Raw genomic sequence first — 16,251 nt, forward strand, 5'->3', positions numbered from 1 at the left:
ACTGAACTAGAACTGAACTAGAACTGAACTAGAACTGAACTAGAACTGAACTAAAACTGAATTAGAACTGAACTAGAACTGAACGAGAGCTTAACTACAACTGAAATAGATTTGAACTAGAACTTAAACTAGCACTTAACTATAACTTATCTAGAACAAATAATATTAAACCTATTTTTACAAAATTCTCCCTTGCAAACATTCTTTAACGGACATATTTTGAATAATAGAATCTATCAAATATCTACTACTTTCTGTGGTTCTTTTTAAAAACTCCAACATAAATCCGATAAATAACAATTCCAAACTCATGATTCATTTCTTAAAAAAAATTAAATATTTATAATAAATTCTTATGTACGACTGCAATCAAAATGAAAACATATTCGTATCCTCATTTTGATTATTTCTCTAGAAATACATAAATAATTTAAATAAATTTATCAAAATATAAATCTCAAAATATTTTGTCTCCACAGATCACAAATAAACTAAAATGAAAATAAACGAATGTAAAGTAAATTTAAAATTCTCAACACACCTTCGTTTTCTACTTAAATTAACATGAATATCATTTAAATTCTGAAGCATATTAGTGTACTTTAAAGTAGACACTAACTGTGTGCACTGAATCCCTGGCAATATGTTGGGTACTTGTCATTGTGAAAATTGTATTTTTATGTTCGTTTGTGAATATATATTCATATTGTTTATTTTCTTAAACCACTAAATTATTTACAAAAACACTGGACTAACTAATATCCCATATTTCATTGATTTAGATTTACTTAAACTCTGAATATTATTTTTTATTCTTCTAAATTTAAACATTTTTATAAACTCAACCACCGTTAATGGTGATAGAGGGTACGAAACATCAAGAAATATTCATCCGATACCCAATAAAATTTATATATTAAGGGTCATAATGAAATTCTGAGTCAATTCAGATATGTTCGCTTGCCTGCCTGCTTAAGACACGCTCACATTATAGACTACTTAACGACTGAACCGATTGTCTTGAAATTTTCACATCGTATCAAGTGGGTGAGGAGCCACGCCTTCATTAAGAAAATATAAAATTCGTATATTTAAGATTATATATAGGAGTTAAAGTCCTCAAATTTTGTAGGAAGAACTTTAGTTTCATATGATTATATGCGATAAAAAGTGGGCGGACTAGCATTAGGGGCGTGACACCTCCCATATAAATTAAATAGAAAAATTCGTTTATCTTGGAAAATATTACAGTTACAATCTTAAATTTTTGCACGAATAACTTTAACATCCATGTAAACAATTGGGGTAATAAATTGGCGGACTATCCATGAATGGAGCGGTACCTCCCATAATTATTAAATACAAAAATTCGTTTATCTTGAGATAATATATTAGTTAGAGTTCTCAAATTTTGTAGGAGGCACTTTAGTGTCAATATGATTATATGGGATAAAAAGTGGGGGGACTAGCGTTAGAGGGCGTGGCACCTCACATATAAATTAAATACAAAAATTCATTTATCTTGGAAACTATTACAGTTAGAATCTTATTTTCTATTTTTGCACGAATAACTTTAACATCCATGTAAACATTTTGGGTAATAAATTGACGGACTACGCATGAGGGGAGCGGCACCTCCCATATCACTTTTTCACTTAATGTGATCTTTTAACATTTTTACATCTTTCAACAAAAAAGTTATTTAACAAAAGGTATTAATATTGTTTAACATTTTAAGAAAATTTCCCCCTGTTGATTTATTCACAAAAATGCATCATTGTTTTTTAGTTTAATAGAAATAAATTCTTTTAAGGTTTCTTCAACAGATCTCATGAATATAAGGGTTGTTTTTGTGTTTAGACATCTTAATATATATAAACGTGTTTATGAACGAATAAAGAAAATTAAAGTAAAATTGAGATACGTAAAGAAATTCTCACACTATAATAGAACTGTTGTGATGGTCAATATTCCATTAGTTGTGTAATAAGTCATGAAATTTTTATCATCATTATGTACATACGACCGGTAATGTGAACTAGGAGTTATATACTACACTACAAGATTTAAAGGAAAGTCTATAACCCTGGCTACATTAATAATTCCTTATTTTTGGTTAAATTAAGATATATTATAAATTACAAAAAAAAAAATATATTTACTTATCTTCTTATGCTGTGATGAAGTCATGGATCTGTTTATGAAAATTTTGACAATCTTTTAAATTGGCATTAGAGGCAAGGATTACGTTCGAAAAATCAAACTCGGAGAATAAAATTATACTTAGCTTTTATATTTCTTAGTGTTTAAAAAAAGTCCTTTTGTCATTACTACCAAATGTAGTGTGTCTTTAACGTTTCTTGAGGGTCAATCTATAATTTTATCATTTTCAATTGTGTATTGCAACGGAAATACAAAACTTCATAGCTCTAGTACAAAGTGCGGTTTATTAAGTCTGGTTATTTTTTTTACTTTCAAGTCTGTGTGTGAATGTTTTTGATGTATTTTACAAATTATTTTATAACCACATTTTAAGGTTACATTGTAATTCATTTACAAACGTTTTTCTCTTTCTCTCCCTCCACTGACTCTTATGGTAATTTATTTTAGTTTAGTTGGTGTTTCTTCGGTAATTTTAGTATTCATGAAAGTCATTTTCTGGAACATGTGTAAAGTGCATACTTGTGTCCCCGACACAATTGACATTGATATATGACAATATGCTGAAGAATTTTAAATTTACTATTTTATATATAGAAACATAAAATCTTTTAAAGTGTGGGGAAAGATTTTTAACTAGGGGCACCTAATGCTATGATTTTACAAAAATTATACATATGTAAATATTCAATAAGTTCTTCTTTTTTTCTTATTAAAACCACTATCGATTGAACTATTATTTCCTATTGCTATTCAAAGTAGGCATATGTGTAGTAAATTATGGTCCTTAAGAAAATGTTCAGTTCTAGTTCAGATCTCGTTAAGTTCTAGTTCTGTTCTAGTTCAGTTCTAGTTCAGTTTTAGTTCAGTTCTAGTTCAGTTCTCGTTCAGTTCTAATTCAGTTCTAGTTCAGTTCTAGTTCAGTTCTAGTTCAGTTCTAGTTCAGTTCTAGTTCAGTTCTAGTTCAGTTCTAGTTCAGTTCTAGTTCAGTTCTAGTTCAGTTCTAGTTCAGTTCTAGTTCAGTTCTAGTTCAGTTCTAGTTCAGTTCTAGTTCAGTTCTAGTTCAGTTCTAGTTCAGTTCTAGTTTATTTCTAGTTCAGTTCTAGTTCAGGTCTAGTTCAGGTCTAGTTCAGTTCTAGTTTAGTTATAGTTCAGTTCTAGTTTAGTTCTAAATTAGTTCTAGTTCAGTTCTAGTTGTTGTTCAATTTTAATTTAGTTCTGGATATTTAAATCAATGTTACTTTATATACAATTAAAATTCATTAACTAGGTTAATATTTATATTTGTTTAAAACTTTTCCTTTCTAATGATCTTAAGTTTTTAAGTAGTTTGACCTACAATTTCGAATACTGGCCATAAATATTTACTTAAATTACAATTCTCTATAAATTTTGCATAATTTAAAATTTCACCAGTTAATTTTTTTCATCTCAATACATAATCAACACCTAATTTAATTAAAACACCTGCTGTGGATTAGACTACCAACAACTTATGCACACAAACAATTTTACGACCCAACCCACCTCTCAATAGAGGGAACAGTTAAATAAGAGAAGATCTTAAAGACCATAAAACCTATAAAGATAATATCAATTATTGATGAAATCAAGTCAAAACACTAATTGATTAGAAAGATAAAAAATCACTTTTTAGTAAGAAAAATTTAAATATTTTGTCAACTGACTGTAGAAAAACAAAACATAATCGACCGATGAAGACTCCAGCACAGTAGGAAATTAACTGTAAAAATTTAAATTAATTGTTTATTTTATTGTTATTTTCTAAAGAAAACAAAAAAATCAATAACTTTTGACTATAAAAATACTTAAATACTAAAATAAAAACGGACAACATTTTGAAATGTAGACAAGGGACCAGTTCAACAAACACAAGATCATAAAACCATAAAACAGTAGTATTGGTTGCTATTGGGTTAAATGCATTTTAGTTTATTTTTTGTTTTAGTATTTCTTTTGTTTTGAGGGGTTTAATTCAAATGTGAATTATGTTTTACTAATTATTTACATGGTTTTAGTTAGGAAAACAAACAAAAAGAAAACTAAAAGACCATAAGATACTTAACAATATAAGTAGAAGCATTAAAATTGTCCAAGTCATGTTTGTAACTTAAGTCTTTTGTTAAAAAAAAAAAAAAAAAAAAAAAAAAAAAAAACAATTACATGTTAACAAAATATTTAATAAAAGAATTTATGACTGTAACAAAACAAGGCTTAAAAGTTGTTTTAAATTTCATACAAAAAAATGTTGTTATAAAAAATCACCTGCTTATAATATTTTTGAAAAATTATTCATTCATCTATTCTATTTTTTCTATAAGAAGAATTGATAAAGAAGTTCCGCATTTAATTTTCTATACTTTATTTTAGAGTGTCTGAAAAACGGTTTAAACACCTACAATCATTTTTTCTTTGCCTTCCCAAGCTAAACTTTGTTCTTTTTTTAATATTTTCTAGCTTGTAGTGCTTGTAAATGCTTTTAGCTGGAGTGTAAGCGCATGTGTGTTTTGCAAAAATAATGAATTATAAAATTCTGAAACAGGTTACATTAGAAAATTGTAAATTTGCACGTGAACATTCATTCACGGCGGCGGCAGTGGTGAAAAGAGTATATAATGCAAACTACTAGAATTATGTTAGCTTACATTGGGTGAAATTTGCTCAGTGGCAGGAATATAATTGGTTTAGGAAACTGGGAAATAGAAAAATTGATAATGATAATATTATAATATTCATAAATGTTAAAGACATCATCTTGATGTAATTGCAAGTCCGGGGAAAGATGTGCTATCAGTACATCTAGTCTGTCGGGACTAGAAACCGGTAATGATCAAATTAATACTCGGTCTTTTGACATTAGGAAGACCCAGTAAACCATAAAATCTGGTTCCACCGAAACCAATAGAACGCTGAACTTTGTCTTGTTAAGTAAAAGACTGATACACGGCGAAATCTATAAGTTCCGTGCATGTAGCCTTGTTTTATGACCCGCATCTTTATCTATTACAATCACGGGGTAGAGAGGTGCTATCAGTACATCTTGTCTTCCCCCCGGGGGCATGTTACCTTGGCGAAGACCTCCGCCTTGGTGTTATTGCAATTCCGGGGTATAAAGAGGGCCCAATACCTCCAGTCTGACCGGGACTGAAAAATTGGTTGTTTCAGTCTACCGCTTGGCTTAGTCCTTGCATAGATTGCCAGAGGTCAGACCGGGGTACCGCATAATCTGGTACTACGGGTGGCCAGTTGCCCGCAGGACTATGTCCTGGCTGGTCAGTTGGTTGAGGTTCCTTCGGGATCCACGTAGTGGCTGTGGTTTAAACCCAAATTCGCGGGAAGAGTATATGTGGCGGTTAAAAGACTGATGCATGATAATAGTCAATATTTCGGGATAAGAGTTCGGTGCTGTGGTCGAAAATCAACAGATACCCCACAGAGGAGTGACTGTGGGACTAAGCGTTGGAAATGAGTTGGTGTCAATTGTATATGATACAGAATGAATGTAGAGGTATACGGGACTCGTCCACCCGTATACCTAAATGAGTGTGTCGTATGTTTTTCTCGATGAATGAGATGTGTGCTGGGTTGAATGATGATGGATGAAAGGTATCATATACAAGTGATACCAATTAATTTTCCTTCCTTGTCCAGATATGTTCAGAGTTTACTCTGTTCATATACGACTTGCCACAGCGTGTCACTGTGAGTAAGAACGATGTCTACGGCTTATTGATGGATCGTGCTTCGGTCCACCGGTTACGTCTCTAGGTGCTGTTGCCGAATCAACAGAGCCATAGTAGTGTGGTTGTCTTACAACGTGACTACTTTGGCAAGAGATTAGAGTACTCCAGCAAAGTACTTGCGCATGGTACCGGTCATAGCCAATGTGCAAAAATTGCCACCTGAGTCTTCATTGAAGACAAAGGGGCGATGGTAGACCGTTCTCAAGTCTACCCTGTGAGATAAGGCCGACACGGCAGGTGCTCACGTTAAAACTATTGACAGTACATCTAGTCTGTCAAGTGGTGATGACATTTCACTCCCTGGCTAGTCCTTGGATGATTTAATATGAAATTTAACCAGAACACCACATACTCTGGTACTAAGGGTGGTTGGTTGACGTACTTTTGGGATCCTGTTTACTGTGGACCCACTTTCTGTGGTTTAAACTCGCAGAAAGTGGATGCTTGGTTAAAAGATTGATACACGGTGAAAAATATAAATTTTTGGGATAAGTTTCTTATACTGCTCCTAGTTTCTGTTAATCCTGAATTGTCACAGTGTGCAATCTGTGTGTGAGAAAAAAGTCCCCGGATTCGTATTTCGGTCAACCGAATACATATCAAGATGCTGTTGACATCGACTCCACAGAGACCTTACTATTTGAGTCATTGTAAACGGAAGTGGCTTCTTATAATAAAAGGATAATAAAAGGACAGCAATAGTCAGTGATAAGACATTTCGACTGCTGATACATGGACCGGCAGAATCTGCTTGTAAGACACAATGGGGCGGACGTAAGTTGTTAAAGATCACCCTGTGTATGACCACTGCGAAAAAAGGCCGACACGGCAGGTGTTCTTTTACATGTATGTACATGTTACGAACTACATCGAACTAGATTTTGTTTCACCAGATGTTTAGTCGGTTGGAAATGACCAAAAATAAATAGATGCCAAAGGTTCCGACAAATCCGTACGTCTGTCTGTCCGTCTGTGTGTTTGTTGGAATCAGTTTTTAGAGGATCCCAGATATCACTGAGATCCGAATCTTCAATAATTCTGTTAGACATGCTTTCGAGAAGATCGCTATTTAAAATCAGCAAAATCGGTGCATAAATACCGGGGATATAAGCAAAAATCCGAAACAAGCTCGAAAATTTCATAAAAAAATTTAGATTTTTTTATGTTATTGTACTGTTTATAAAACCAATGTAGAACGAGAGCAGCAGAGCAACAGTAGCAGAGCGAGAACAGCACTAGTGTGTTGTTATTGGCTAGAAACATGAAATTATGTATGTGGTGCCTGGCTTAAGTTAGAAGCCATAAAAGGTAACTTTTTGGTACTTTTTCGTTTTTAAAATGGTACTTTTTGAATTTTCGATACTATTGAACCTAGAAATATGAAATTAAGTATATAGATTCGGAATAAGATGAAAACCCATAAAAGGGAATTGTTTGGTGCTTTTTAGTTTTTCATAGGTACTTTTTACTTTAAATTAAGTATGTATAGCCCGGATTAGACAAAAACACATCAAAGGGGATTTTTGGTACTTTTTCGTTCTACAAAAGGTACTTTTTGAATTTCCTACAATAATGTACCTAGAAACATGAAATTAAGTGTGTAGAGTCGGAATTATGTGAGAACCGGAAATATTGATTTTTTGTTTTTTTTTTAAAGGTACTTTTTTAATTTTCTCTAATATTGAACCTAGAAATATGAAATTAAGTATGTAGGGTCTGAGTTAGGTGAGAATCCATAAAAGGTAACTTTTCGGTACATTTTCGTTTATCAAAGGGTACTTTTTGAATATTCTATAATATTGAACCTAGGGACATGAAATTAAGTAAATTGATTCGGAATTAGATGAGAACTCATAAAAGGGAAGAGTATATAAGATTCGGCACGGCCGAATATAGAACTCTTACTTGTTTTTTTTATAAGAAAAGATAACAATTTTTTGGCATTTTCTGTAACAAAAGACACTTAAGAGTAAAATACACTGAACATTTTTTTAAGATAAACAGGGATATTGTGAATAGTTAAAGTCTTTAAGCAAATAAAACGGAATAAATAAAATTTTGAACAGTGTGTACAATATGAAATCCGACTTGAGCATTTTCTTCGAACTAAAGAGAATTACCTTAGTATTTCACTAAATGCGACTAAAAATATTAATAAGTTTACCCTTAAACATTCATTAGAAAGTGTAAGACTGGCAGTTGGCGGCACCTTGTAACTATGAATGATGCTAATACTTGAACTGTTTCTTACCTTGTTCTATCTACTTCACTCCGTAGAAAGAAAAACATTCAATACAGCTCGTTCGTACATAGTTGTACAATGTGCATAGTTATTTATATTTGCCTTGTTATTACTTACAAGCCATAGTGCATTCGTAAAGTTCCTTTTGAGCTCGTTAATTCAATTTGAATATTCAAAGGTGTGCGACATATTCGTGACTTGTTGTTGAGCTTTTGCAATTTTCAAACACTTTAAGGTCTACTTGTTGTTTTTGTTATTGTTATTGCTGCTGCCGCTGTAGTTGTTGTTAATGTCGTCCGTCCGTCTGGCTAGTTGCTTAAAAACTAAATTGTATATTCATATACTTATTTTTTCGCCATAGATTATTTTTTCAGTGTTCTGTTTTTTTTTTTCAAAGTGGAATATAAAACTTGTAATATGGTTTGCTGTTAGAAAAATCCATTATAATGGCAACAACATTCATATGGTTGCTGACTGCATAGACAAAAAATATTTGAAAATTTGAATACTTTTTAAGTTCTTAGTTTTTGTTTTCTTTTTTTTTTTCTACACTAAAAAGTGTCATTAAAAAGCCATATAAATGGAGGAAAACAGCAGGAAGGCCACTTGTGTTATTACGGACTCAACACAAAACATATTTATGGTTAAATAAATTGTTTAAGAAACTAAAGAGCTTCAAAAAAGCAAAATTGCTGTTAATAGCTTTAAAATAAGTGATCTTTAGTCTCAGTTGTTGTTTAATTTTTATAAATCACTGTCATCTTTTATGGATGTTTTGTGTATGTGAGTGTCATTATTTATTTCTAATTTTCAAAATCACTTTTAGCAATGTTTAGTTCAATGTAATGAAGTCTTAAATTTAAACAATGCTTTCAGAAATTATGTGCACGTTTTTGTATTCTATTTCTCTTAGATAATTTAACAGATTATTCTCTAAGTTTGAATGTCAAGTTGATGGAGTGAATAATTTAAATATATTGCCGCTTTGACACTTCCTTTTGATATTTGTTTTTTTTTTTTTTTTTTTGTATTTTTTGTTAAACGAAACATTTGTTGCATATTTATTAACTATTTAAATAATATTGTAAATGGAAATGATGTAAAGTTGCTAAAGATCAGTATTGAATAATAATATTAGAAATTTACAACTATTTGCATTAACATTGATTAATGGATCCGATGAGTAATGTGTTTGATTTATAAAGGAAATTATCATAATTTGTAAATTATTAAAATGATTTGTATAAAATCAATTTTTATACTTATAGAATACTGGTGCCACATCGGCTCTGAAGTTTAGCAATGGCTTTATATGCATCTATTGAGAGATGTTAAAATTTGTAATAAATAAGAAATTATCTATTAATCTAATCAAGAAGTGGTTTGTCAGAACTCAAAAAATCGTTTACAATTAAAAACTTTTATGATCCATTACCATCTATACCGCCTTGGAAATTATTTCAGACATACTTTTTCTTTAAATTAGAATAATGAATGATTGCCTAAATGACTGACTTCTAAATTAATTTAGACCAGTATTATGGCATTGAACTTTATACAACTTTAAACAGTGGCTACGGACTTTACCAATTTGCTTTTCAGCATCGAAAGTAAAAGAAAACCTTTCCGCCCATTGAATATCCACATCAGCATAGCAACAACAGCTAACGAATAGATATTGCGTAGAGTTTGCTGTTAATTGAAATTCACCAGAAGGTATTTCATTATTGTACCATTGACCCTGATCAGTTGCAATAGAACACCAGAACACTGAGAGCCAACTGGCCCTAATAAAATTCTATCTTGTGCCTTAAATGCCGTCAAACTAAGGAAAAGAAATCAACCAAAGGGCCTGAACCTGCATGCTCTGGGTAAGAGTACAAACTTCAAAACTATGAGGCAAATTTTTCGACAACCTAAAGTTTTAATAGTTGTGGACAAGTAGATAAGGAAAATAAGGATAAGAGGTAGGTGTATATATGTATATTGTCCATGACATATTTTCCTCATGAATGGGGCGGCATCGCCGTTTTTTGCCAGTTCGAAAAAGTTAAAAAAATTATGTTTATTAAGATGACATGACTGTCGAGAGTTTTAACGTGAGCACCTGCCTTGACGGCCCTGTCTCTCATTTTGGATCTCAAAGGAACCTCAACCAACTGACCAGCCAGGACATAGTCCTGGGGGCAACTGGCCACCCGTAGTACCAGATTATGCGGTGCCCTGGTCTGACCTCTGGCTATCTATGCAAGGACTAAGCCAAGCAGAAGACTGTAACCAATTTTTCAATTCAGGCCAAACTGGAGGTATTGGCCACCTCTTTATACTCCGGGATTGCAATAACCCCAAGGCTGAGGTAACATGACCCCGGGGGTGTTAAGATGACAAATGAAAGATTAAAATGTTTTAAACTATAGCCACCATATCTAAGTACCCAAATCAAGAAAAAACAAGGAAGAGTGTTATATTCGGCTATGCCGAATCTTATATACCCACCATTAAATCACTGACATACAAATAAGCTTTGATATTTTGTAATATCAATTTGAAATAGTTATCCTAATGGGGGTTAAACTATCGACAGTAAAGACTTCGGACTCGACGGTAGGAAGATTTCAACTCCTTATTTAAAATTTGATAGTTCTACTTATATTTTTAAGCCAGTAATGAACATTAAAGTCATTTTCTTAAAAGGACCTTATACAGGGTAGAGAGATTTTAGCTTAAAATTAGTTTATGTCGAATAGCAATGAGGTATTCGTATTATCAACCAGTTAAAGTAAGTTTCTTAACATTCCGGGGGATATATTTGTATAGGCGCTATGTGAAATCGTTAACTGATTTTGCCCATTTTCAATACCAAACATTTATGATCTGAAATATATTTTGGGAAAATTTCATCTCAATATCTCCTTTTTTTGTGGACGCTATCGTGCCAACAACAGACAGACGGACGACATAGCTAGATCGTCTTAGAATCTTACGAGGTCCCAGAATATATATATACTTTATGGGGTTTGTGAACAATATTTCGGTGTGTTACACACGGAATGACAAAATCAATATACCCTCATCCATTTTAATATTGGGTATAAAAATTAAAATTATGTATGGTGGTATTAATTCGAGAACGTTTAAAAAAAATTGGCTTAAGGTTCCCCTTCTTTGTAATAAAGACTGGTTCCATACACATTTTCAAGTATTGCAATGAGAAGGTAGTGGTCTCCTTGTTGTCTTATGGTAATCTAGAAATGGGCAAATTTAAAGGTTGTTTTTATTTGTATTGCGTATCAGAGATATATTATTTAACCAGTCATTCTATATTGATCGCAATATTGTTAATTTGTATTTGACAAAATGTAGTTACTGTCTCCAAAGATTCAATTGGTTTTCATTTAGGACTTGCCTATAATAACATAACTGGTCACTTAACTTATTCTGTGGCTAATGGTAATCCGAAAGTAGGTACTCATAGCTTTCATATAATGTTTACTTTTCAAAACCACCTAATACCACATAATTCATTATTAAGTTATTATAGATGTATACAATTCAACATGACTGCGTTCTTTTTATAAATTGCTAAAAAATTTTGAATTGTCCCATTATTGGTCATAGGTTCTATTCGACATTGCTATGACAGCTGGCATATTGGCAAGCGATAGTCTGGTTCCTTTTGCAATAATCATTATTTTCAATTAACAATTAGTTCAATAATTTATAATACAGGCCACCAATTTATACATATTAACGAACAAATTAAAAAAAAACAACAAAATTAATTTCCATTAATAAAATATTGTTACTGCATAATAATAATAAAGAAAAACAAAAACAAAAATATTCATTAACACTCATGTTCTTATATTGTTCTAATTTTTATTTAGTCACAACAAAAGCCAAAACAATTGCAATTGCAGCAGCAACAATATTATATTATAAATTATTAGCTCATAAATTTTTTTTATATATTTATGGTAATAACTAGTTTTTTTTACTGACAAAAAAAACATCAAATAAATTTGATTTACTATGTTAAATATTAAGTTTATTATTTTTTTTTTTTTTGTTTTATTAACAAAACAATTGCATAAAAAAACCTAACAATAGCTTAACTATTAATATCTAGAGCAGTTTACAACAATAACCGAAAAAATAAACTTGCCTTGAAAAACCAAAAACACTTGTGTTCTTAACAAATCAATATGAACAAAGTTTCTTAACCAAGCCACTGCCACTTGCCTGTTGTTCCTACTATTTAGTCATACGTAACTGATCTTTGTCAAGATTTTGAAAATTTAATCAGAGAACCCAACTCCAACACTTGTTTGAAATGTAAGAATTTTTTCTCTGTATTTTTCTTGGTTTAGTTATTTAATACTTTTGTATACAACAACTCTTGTTACAACAAAAGAATCATGTAACAACAAAAAATACGGTTATATTAAATGTTTTCTGTATCTCTCTCTCTCTCGGTTCTTGATTAAAATATGCTCCAATAACTAAATTTAATTTTTCTGTACTCCCAATCATTCTCTGGTTATTACAAACAAAGCTGTGATATTTTATAACACACACGCACACTTACAAAAATATTTAAAACTGGTTTGTTTACAAACATTCCAATTGTTTACATTTTTCATTTAGAAATCTACTCTCTGCTCAGATTTATGCTCTGTTAGTGGGTTAGCAGTTAAACCTCTGTTAACCGTTTCATTAAATCTTTTGCCATGTTAACTAACAGTTTAACCGTTTGCTGTTATTTTCTTAAGATCTTACTCTCTTTTTAACACTATTCACCTTTTGTTGTCTCATTATTACACCTGCAAATGTAATAATAAACAAAAATTAAAGTTGAATTAAAACCGGTTTTCGTCTCCTTATTGATTTTGTTCGAGTTGTTTACTTTTTGTCTTTTTCATCTTTTATTTCTTCTTTATAAACCATGTTTTTGTTTTTTTGTTTTTGTTTTTGCTGTGTGATTGTTGTTTGTGTACAACTAACTGCCTTTGCCATAACATGCAGTGTTAGTTGGTAAGAGTCTAGTGTTGTGTTAATTTGTGGCTCCCACTTGTTTCTCTGTTGTGGCTTAACTTCAGTTTAGAGCGAACTATTGAGACGTTTTAACGTGTTGCCGCAGTATTTCTACGTTAGAAACGTTTACCGACGGTTTAGTTTTTTGTTTAAGAAAAAAATGACAATTGTTTATTGGCATTATAGCGGTTTCTTTGCTAATTGAACAGAGAGTTTAATTAAATGACCATATTGAATTTTGCAAAATTTGTTGCATATTTTTGTGAGTGTATTTAAATTAATAAACAGTGTGTGTGTTTTTTCGTTTTCAAAACTACTGATCATGCGCAGTTTTAATTTAATAACAAAATTTGATTATAATATAAAAATATCAAAACACTTTGTTGACTTTTTTGTGGATTATAGAACAACAGGTGTTTTTTTGATATCAACGCTGCAAGAAAAAGCAAAAATAATTCTCAATTAAAAAGTGAGTTAAAAATATATAAAAGAAATAAATTATGCAACAAACACAAATATAAATTTAAAAAAATTGCTTCGGCCTGAATTAAGTATTATTTTTCCATAATTAAATAATTTCTAAAAAATATTTAAAAAAAAATCTAAATTAAAAAATGTTTATAAATATGTAAAAAAAATCTAATATTTTAAAGAAAAATCAAAAAAATAACATTGTGAATTTTAACAAAAACCCTTCATGTAACTAAAACAAATAACAAAAGATTTGAAATTATGTATCATTAAACAAACAACCCATAAAGTTTTCATTTGAAAAGAGAACGAACACATTTTCATTATAACAGTTTGCATTAATGAAATGTTAAACAATATACATACCTGTAATCAGTGAAAACAAATTGCATGTTTTTTAATTTTATGCAAATTTTTGGAAAAAAAAAAACATACTTAAACATGTAATATTTAATTGCATTGATTTGCAATAAAGGCATCTAGTAAATTTTGTTTTTTTTTAATGAAGAAAGTGCATTACAAAAGTTTTAGTAATTTGTTAAAATAAATTTAACATAAAAATATTTTTAAAATAAACATGAAACACATGCTGTGAAAAATTAATTAAAAAAAAATCAATAAATAAATTTAAGCCATAACAATGGGCCAATAATTAGATAGTTAGTGTGAAAATATAAATAAATCATCAACAAATATGTTTCTTATAATGGATTTTGAAACTTGTGCTTTTAAAGAAATTGACAACACTTTAAGGATTTAATTAAAAAAAGTTGTCTTCAAATTTTGTTGGATTAAATAAAATTTTTTAAATTAAAAAATGAAAATTTAAGAAAAATTTAATATAAGTAGTGGTACTGAGTTTATAAAAAACTGATTACACAGTCCTGCACATTTTTGACCCAAACAAAAGTATAACTTTCAAATGGATTGAGCCGAACTGAAACCGAACCTGACCTTAGATTTTCTGCATGACTTCTAAGGTTTGAGATATCGTGTGCTAAAATTTGAAAAAAAGAATTAAATTTTAATTATAAAAGTCTACAGACTGTCTGTCAACTTTAAAATAAACCCTTAACATCAGACAACTCTTCTATCTTATTCGAGATATTTTCATCTAAAGCTTGATATAACAACAAATTGACAAAAAGTGTTTTTTTTTGCACATTCACATTTTTTCTTATGAAAATACTTTTCGGATTAGTTAAAAAAAAATCTGCTGTAGTTTCCAAGATATTATGCGCTGAAGTTGATGGATGGACAGATATCGTCGAATCATAAAGTGATTTTAAGTCAATTGAAACATCTTCGAATAGTAGAGGATTAAATGTGTTTGATCGTCATAAAGAATATTTATAAATCACAAATACCCTCCGAAATATAAAAATGGCTTGAATATCGAAAATCATAATTCTTGAATTATGTGAAGATATCTCAAAAATGAAAAAAGATATGTCAGATCTTAGGGCTTTATTTTGTAGTTGAAAATGAACATTCAAATGACATAAAAGATTTTATAAACAAAAAGGTTAAAAATTACGTTTTTACAAATTTCAGGACACGATATGTCACGATGAAGATATTCAGATTTAGATTTAGAAAAGCCTAAATTTGTCTTAAAGATAACACATCTACAGATTGATTTAAATAAAAATAAATTTATTAAATTTATAGTAAAAACTTAAAGTTACAATCCTTTAAGCGATTTAAATGCATATACCTTTTCAAAACTCCTTAAATTACTCTCAATTAGAAAATGTGTAGAATACTCTGATTAAACAGCAAGTTAGCAAAAATACGAAAATCAAGTAAGAAGCACATATTGGTTTTCGGTTAATTACTACCAAAGAAATTAATCTGCTTATAAACTCCCTTTTGTTGAGAATTTATATATAACTGAGAATGGATTCCCTTCCTAAATTCGTTTACTATCTGATACTAGGAACTAGACTGTACTCTTAATAAATCCATTCATGTTTACCAGTGAAATGTCTATGACACAGTTGTGATTATGAAAAAAGCTTTATCACAAAATTATAAATTTGTTTAAAACGTTTAAAACAGATTTTCACAAGACGTTTTTGCTTAAATTTTGTCAGTCTTGTGGTAATTAAGTTATATCTGTTTAATTTAGACTAACCTAAGTTTGTATAAGGGAATATATAGTTTGCAAAGGAAAATCTAGTATTGTTCTACGTATTAACACAAAATTGAAAATGCATTTGTATCTACTTTAAGTAAAATTAGTTTTTTCTGTTTTGAAACAATTATTTTAAAATAATTTACACACGATTATCGTGACAAAATGATGTAAAAAACATAAAACTCGTTCAAAAATGATAAAGATATTTTAAATTTTCCAAACTATTTGGATACGAAATTATATTTGGAAATATTGTACATTTATATTTACTCATTTAAGGTTTTTTCGAAACTTCTATTATGAATATGTTAAGCATATTATAAAATGTCTTAACTGTAACGCGTTTTAAAGAAATTATTTCCAGAATATGTTAGTCTATATATTATAATATATAACTCCAAATTTTTATTGAATTCGAATGAAATTTGAATAAGAACTTT

The 16,251-nt window shown here is 30.2% G+C and overlaps 1 protein-coding gene across 3 annotated transcripts in view; it reads left to right on the forward strand.

Annotated features, from left to right (window-relative positions):
• Window positions 1-13,211: 13,211 nt before the first annotated feature.
• Window positions 13,212-16,251, forward strand: part of LOC111690997 (cadherin-99C) — a 199,427-nt gene continuing 196,387 nt past the window's right edge. For all 3 annotated transcript variants that reach the window (XM_046948607.1, XM_046948606.1, XM_046948605.1), the window contains exon 1: window positions 13,212-13,669. The gene's annotated coding sequence lies outside the window, so the exon portion shown is untranslated. The remainder of the gene's footprint in view (window positions 13,670-16,251) is intronic.

The sequence above is a fragment of the Lucilia cuprina genome, chromosome 4, assembly GCF_022045245.1.
Source record: "Lucilia cuprina isolate Lc7/37 chromosome 4, ASM2204524v1, whole genome shotgun sequence".
Classification (NCBI taxonomy): domain Eukaryota; kingdom Metazoa; phylum Arthropoda; class Insecta; order Diptera; family Calliphoridae; genus Lucilia; species Lucilia cuprina.